We start from the raw sequence: 7090 nt of genomic DNA, 5'->3' as shown, positions 1-7090 counted from the left end.
ATCAGTTACCTCTTCTTCATCATCTTCTTCTCATCTAAACTCACTTCCCTCAGTATCTCTTCCACTACCCATTACCTCTTCTTTAAGTGGAGGTGCTCTTGTTAAATTTTTTTTTCTTTTAATGCAAGTTTTGGTAGTTGAATGGTACTACTCATTAGCCTCTCCACATCTCTGATTTTATAGAGAATTAGCTTACCAATCAAGATGCATTTTTACAATTCAGTAAGCAGAGTTCACTACTCAAAAATTTGTAGTTTGAGACAAACCTATATCAGCATTTATGGTTGAGAAAACCTTTACTCTTGGCTGCACTGCTCTTCTTGCAAATGGAGACCACTCCGAACTTGAGAGTGTGATTGTGACTGCGTACGTGGTTGGGGCTGTGGCTGAGTAAAACCCCCATACCAACGCATGGTTGAGATTGGGAACTAGATTGAGCACCTTAATAACATAGTGATAGGCATGTGATTTCTTAATAATTTTAATACTTATAGTTAAAAATTTGGAATAAATATAATCGTCAACTGACCTCTGCAACTGAGTGTGATTGTGGTGGAAGAAAACCTCCGTACCAACACACAGTTTGAGGTTGTTGGTTGAGTTGTGAACTCTGAGTTTGCAACCAATAATTACATCAATTATTGAACTGGAAACCAATTTTTTTTTCCATATGATGAATAACACAAAATTTAGTAATTAGCTGAAAATTCAAATTCCTTGTAGGTTGTACCCTGACATTAGATTGAGTTGCTGTAGCATTGTGGCCTGCCCGCTCAATCACCAAATTACTTGAAGGTGTAGGACCTCTGCTTGATGAGTGACTTCTCCCTCTTAATGGGGCAGCACCTCCCCTCAATGAACGCCTACCTGAGATATTAGATGTTGTATCACTTCGTCCTACTTGATTAGTCCCGGAGCAACTCCTTAAGTTATGGCCACACTCTTTACAACGAGATCAATGCCATCTCTTTCATCCACTACCATGATTAGTTGTTGAAGGACCTTCATCTATAGTACGACACTGCCGTACCCTTGGCCTCCCAATTTTTTTTGGGATTTCAGGTGCTTGTATTGGATCCCAACTCAATGTAGGCCAATGTTTTTTTCCTGGGATTGGATGCAAAACATGATTAAGTATGCTGGCAGACCAAAGACCGCCGCCTTAGACCAAAGACCTAAGACGGCAGTCTTCCATCCGCCATCTAAGCAGGTGCCGCCTTAGGTCAGGACCACCGACTCAGATAAGAAAGACCGCCACCTTTGGTGACCGCTCCGAAACAGTTCGAGTGTGTCTAAAGTGGTGATTTGTCAGAACCGCCGGCTTAGATATGTTAAAAGTGGCGGTCTGGACCGCCGCCTCAGACTTCACCTTACATTACATTCCTCTCTCAGACGGCATTCAGAACTGCCGCCTTAGATTTTTATGACCGCCACCTTTGGTTCCGCCAAACATTTTAGTTAGCGGTTTTGACCTCCACCTTAGATCTTTATGGCCGCGGCTTAGATCCTATTTTTTTCTTTTTTTTATATACCTTTTGCACGTGCAATTTTATTGATTTATTACTTTAATACTTGCTTAATGCAAATTCTATAACAATTATTCATAAAACTTAAGCATGTAGAAACATGCAATTTAAAACAAAAATTTATTAATTTCACAATTAATTATTATAATATCCAAAACAAATAGTTCAAATAGAAAAGATTAAAAAATAATCAAATTCTCGATAATACAATGTCCATTTTTCATGTAATCATAGAAGAGGATGTTTCCATGTAGGAAGTGAATATACAGCCACGCAAGCTCAAACTCTCTTAAGTTGTGTTGATATCGAGTGTTAAGGCGCTTAATGGGTGTGAATAGCCATGTCCGTGTGCAGTACGACAAGTGTTGGAGGACCTAGAATGAAGGGAACAAAATCAAATAAGCATTTGAGGGGGGTAAAACTAAGTAGAACACAAGTGTTGATATCTTTGAAGTAGACCTGAATGCAGAATGCTAATCACAATATATTGTTGGCTAGCGAATGCTTCTCTTTAGCATGCCATGCATAGAAAAAGTTCTTGGGATTACAGTAACAATCTGAGATTTCGTGAACTCAACCTCCATAGCTGTATAAGAAAGGCATAAAGATAAACATCATTCTGCACAGTAAAGATATAATCATGTCCACATATCAAAAGATATGCGTAGAGTTCATTAAAAGTTGTCAAATATAGTGCTTCAAGTATTCTTCAACCAAGTCATGGCACACCTCAAAATAACCCTTCTTTTTTATCACTAGTTGAGTGGCTTATTTTTCTTATTACTAGTTGAGTGGAGAGGATGGGCAGGGGAAGAAAGCAAAGCTTTCACCATTTATGTTGAAACCAATGTTAAAACCTTGTTGCCCTACCTATCTTAACAAAAAAAAAAAAAAAACTTTTTTGTTCTGCATAAGCACATGAGATCACAAACAGATGCACCCTAGTGCATGAAATCATACACAAAATACACAAAAATAATTTAATAAATAAGCATTTGCAAGAGTAGAGGGAAAAGGAAAGAGATCACATAATAGGGAAGATGCAACTTTAGGACCCTCATTCCAATTCCTTGGAAGAAAACGCCTAATAAATATGCACCACACATTTCAAGCTTTGGTGTGATTGAATTGGTCAGTTTAACAAACATCCAAGAGTTCTAATATGCACTATCTATACCTAGGTTGAATTCACACACAAATTGCCCACTGACAAATTATAAACGAGCCTATTAATAAAATTAGAGATCGAAAAGGAAAGATCCTCCAAAAGAACATCAACATGTCAACATATATTAAGACCTCCTGATCGAACAAAGAAATATGAAAACAGAATTGTAGCATTATGAAACTTAGATAGCACAAGTTAAATTGGAAATTTGGTATTTAGTATGCGTAGTAACAAAAACATGCTATTATTTTTCACATTACCATCAACATGTGAAATTTCTTTGCATCATCCACATCATCAATTGTCAAACAACCACTTTGCTTAAGAAAGTTGAATTTACTAGCAGTTTTCAGGTTCAACCTTTCTACCAAGAAATAAAAGATTATGAGACTAAGCATGACATATTAAACCATTAAAGTCCAAAAACTAAAACAACACAAACATAAAAGTCATGTATATACCTTACTTTATCAAAATAGTTGGGATTGAGAGAAATCAGGTCAAGAAGATTAAACCAAGCCATTCTCTTTGGCTCTGCTTTACTCACGCATCAAAGTAGTCAGGAACCAAGGATCAACATCCAAATGGATGGTGTATTCAATGATTCTTAACCATCTAATCTTTTACATATTTTTAGATGGATAGGAAATAAAAACCACCCACATAAGCCAATAAATCAAATAAATATGACCTTGATGTAATGAGGAATTTTGGTTCAAAAATCTTCTAGAATAAGAAAGGAAACCTGTGGGGTAGAAAAAAAAAGGATTATGGGAAGTTTTATGTCAATTTAGCATAATTCACTTTACCAGGATGTTTTAGCATGATGCATTAGAAAGTCAGTATTCTCCTATTATAAATTAAGAACATATTAGCTTTGTATACATAACCCAACTGCTTCTCTTATCTGCATTTATACTTTCACCTGTATTGGACCAAATGATTGTTGATTCAAGCACATTTCCAATGCAATTATGAATTATGAATGGTTGGTTATCAAAGGGTACACTCTTTGAATTGCCGAGTAATCAGAAATTTGGAAGAAGCCATTACAAAAGAAGATGGCATACTGATAGCTAATTTGCTTGGGACAATTGGAAAGATATGGAATGTCTGAAAATGGATTAAAAACTTCAGAATTATAGATTAAAAAAAAACCAGAGACCCTTCACTAGAGAGAAGCCCATTGACTGAGAAGAAGTGGAGGCTTCTTTACAAAAAGGTTTTTGGTGTCAAGTAATTATGTTAATTAACCAAATATTACAAAGTTAAGAAGGGGTTAAAAGATAACTGATGTTATTTGGACTAGAAAGGACCATATTTTTCTTTTTAAACTGTTCCATTAGATATAACAACTAAGCATTTAATAAGGGAGGTCTTAGTATTTAATACAAAACTCAGGAGAGGTTGAAGTCTTGTACCCAATAATTAAAATACAAATTCATAGAATTCATCACAAGAAGATGTTTGAGATTATACATTAAAATAACTCACATCTATTAAAACTTTGAGTTGGATTACCAAATTATGAAAGCCTTTAGTGCATGAAATTTGAGAAGATTTTTGAGATGTGTCATAATTATTATAATGACCTAGGAATTTCTATTCAAAACAAAATCAGGATCAGACCTCTTAATAAGAAAGCAAAAAAAAAGGAATTTGATTTTAATATTAATGAAATTTAATATTTTTATTTGCCAAAAATGCAAAGAATATTTAAATATATTTTGAAATTGAATACTAAGCAAATCAAACCCAAACCTATGTATCATATAAAGCATAACTTCCCCAAAACGGGAATTCCAATCCAAAGAAAAAGTTACTAAACACATTAATTTTTAAAGTAGAGGCTAATGTGCCACCTCATAACCCTAAGCACAAGTGCACAACCTGCAAGAAAATAAATACATCTTACTGTTAGTTCTTGAGTAAACACCAGTAAACCATAAACAACCCAAAACACTAGTAAACAAGGAAGAAAAATAGGGATACAAAAAGACCTTTGCAAAACACTAGTAATTGGGGACTTGTTGATAAATGTAAATTCTAATTTCATTCTCTTTTCCATAGGTGTAATTCTAATCAGCCCCAACTCAGGTTTACATTAATTAGTTCCATTTCAAATCTAATTCCTCTTTTGATTTTAACACAAATTAAAGCATAAATCAGCCAAATCCACACAATGTTTTCAATCAGCATTATTTTTTCTCTTCTATTCCTCTTGAAAACATAATGGAAAAAAAGAATAACAGAACACCCTTTCTCTTATGAGGAAAAGACACCATTACAGACCCATAAATTGATCGAGCATTCAATGCTAAAATTGTTGGCTAAAACTTTTTTTATATAATGAAATTCTCTAACACAAACAAGATCAAATCAAGAGCTAATAATGACAGTGAATAAAAATCCAATGGACACTTTCCAGTCAAATAAAACAAGATGTAGTAATAAAGGAAAATTCAAGTCCATTTCATGAAGAAAATTCCTAGGAGATATTAAAACCATGAATCCAATGAGCAAACTTATACCATAAAAAAAAAAAAAAAAAAAAAAATTAGAGCAAACAAAATGCATGTCCTAAGCAGTTGCTGGCAAAAATGCTCTTCTAGGTTGACGTTCCGTAGAGGTCCATGACAACCAAGAAGCTTGGCATGCATTAACACCATCTAGCACAATCTGGTTCTCTGACTTCCACTTAAGATAATCAATATGGCTAAACTTGGCGAAACCCCACCCCACCTCATTTCGACAATGATCTTTTGGTGACCAGGAAACTTGAACTTGGCAAACAAAGGGCCTCTTGTGCATGATTTCCATTGCAATCTTTGCAGCAGACAGAGAACCCTAAGAACTTCAAATGACTTTTAACTAGAGAGAAGAGAAATTAAGAAGAAATTAAAAAAGAGTATAGAACACTTCAAACGATTTTAACCAAAGAACCTTATGAGCGATTCTATCTATAGGGTTTACCATTGAAGAAAAAAAACAAATATGCCATTGAAGAAAAAAAAATACAGATATAACAAAGTTAAAATATGGAACAAATTTTTATTGCTTTACCATTGAAAAATAAATAAAAAAAAAGAGGTACATTCTCTAACCTGATTCAAATGATCTCCGCTTCGATTCTATGATGAGATGAGTGGGAGTAAGAAGAGAGAAGCAATGAAGAGAGGAAGAAAAAGTGGAGAGCTAGAGGAGGTCTTCAAAGAGGAAAATCCTTCCGAGATGTAAAATAGGTCACTTGAGGCCTAAATGTAAAATCCTTCAGAGCGGTTCAATGTTACAAACAACGGAAAGACCGCCACCTAGTATAGTCGCGTGAATGTTTTGGTTTTCTAGGCGGCGGTCTATTTTAAACCACCACCTTATTCTTTTCATAGGCGGGGGTCTTCAAGACCGCCGGCTCTAAATCGCCGCCTTTGCCCTATTTTCTTGTAATGTCCATGAACCATTTCCAACCGTGAATGTTTTTTATCTCAACTACACCAACTGCTATAGGAAACAAACCATTGTCACTATGAAGACCAATTGCAGCAAGCAAGACACCACCAAGTCAACCCTTTAAGTGGGTCCCAACCTATCCAATAAATCGCCTACGTCCTGATAACCACCCATTCCTCATCTCACCATAACTCACAAAAATCCGCTTGAAAACACCAGGTATTGATAATGATACCCTATCAACATGAATTCTAGCAATGTTCCCAGGATTTCAAGTCAAAATGGCCTCACAAATAGTTTGGCAACTTCTGATACAATTCCTTATGCGTGCCATCAATTTGCTCCATCGCCTTTCGTTTAGCTCTGTAAACCTTTTGAGGCTTAATATCCACATCATATTTCTCTCTCAAATAAGAAATCATGGCCCTAGCTAACATTGTAGGATCTGTCTGTATCCTATCTCCTATCTTTCTAGCTATCCAAGAATAACTAGCTTCCTTGTTTACAGTCAACTTAGGACATGTGTGCTCACAGTGTAATGTCTTTACCATGAAGGTAATATCATCTTGTACAGTTGATGCATAGATCCGCCAATGACAACCTTCTGCTGCACACTTATAGATACACCTATCAAGATCATTCTTAGCCCTTATTAGAGAAACCCCCTTGAAAACACAATAGTCTCTAATTGCCCATCTAAAATTCCTTTTGTTGTTGAACATCATCCCAACTGCCAATTCCGGTTTCTCCTCATCCCATTAAGGAATATCTTTTTTGTGTCTTTCATCATCAGATCCAATTAAACTCTCATATTCATATGGTGGCTCATAGTTTGATAGATAATCAACCTCACCCTCATTAATGCCACTTCTATCACAAATGGTAAACAAACACTCCTCTTCAACTAAAGTAGCACAGCATTCTGAATTAGTATTATTTTCACTCATTC

General features: G+C 35.4%; 1 long non-coding RNA gene across 2 annotated transcripts; it reads right to left on the bottom strand.

Annotated features, from left to right (window-relative positions):
* Positions 1 to 1632: 1632 nt before the first annotated feature.
* On the bottom strand, positions 1633 to 6201 carry LOC104596054 (uncharacterized). Of its 2 annotated transcripts, XR_016085760.1 has the most exons (4): positions 5799 to 6201; positions 2955 to 4584; positions 1986 to 2112; positions 1633 to 1900 (listed from the first exon to the last, which is right to left on the bottom strand). It is a non-coding gene; the product is annotated as an uncharacterized LOC104596054 (long non-coding RNA). The 2 variants fall into 2 exon arrangements; XR_016085757.1 differs by having other exon boundaries at positions 1986 to 4584.
* Positions 6202 to 7090: the final 889 nt, after the last annotated feature.

This window comes from Nelumbo nucifera, chromosome 1, assembly GCF_055504915.1.
Source record: "Nelumbo nucifera cultivar China Antique chromosome 1, China Antique-T2T, whole genome shotgun sequence".
Classification (NCBI taxonomy): Eukaryota; Viridiplantae; Streptophyta; class Magnoliopsida; order Proteales; family Nelumbonaceae; genus Nelumbo; species Nelumbo nucifera.
Note: the sequence above shows the minus strand (reverse complement) of the source record. Positions and strands in the feature narration are given on the sequence as shown.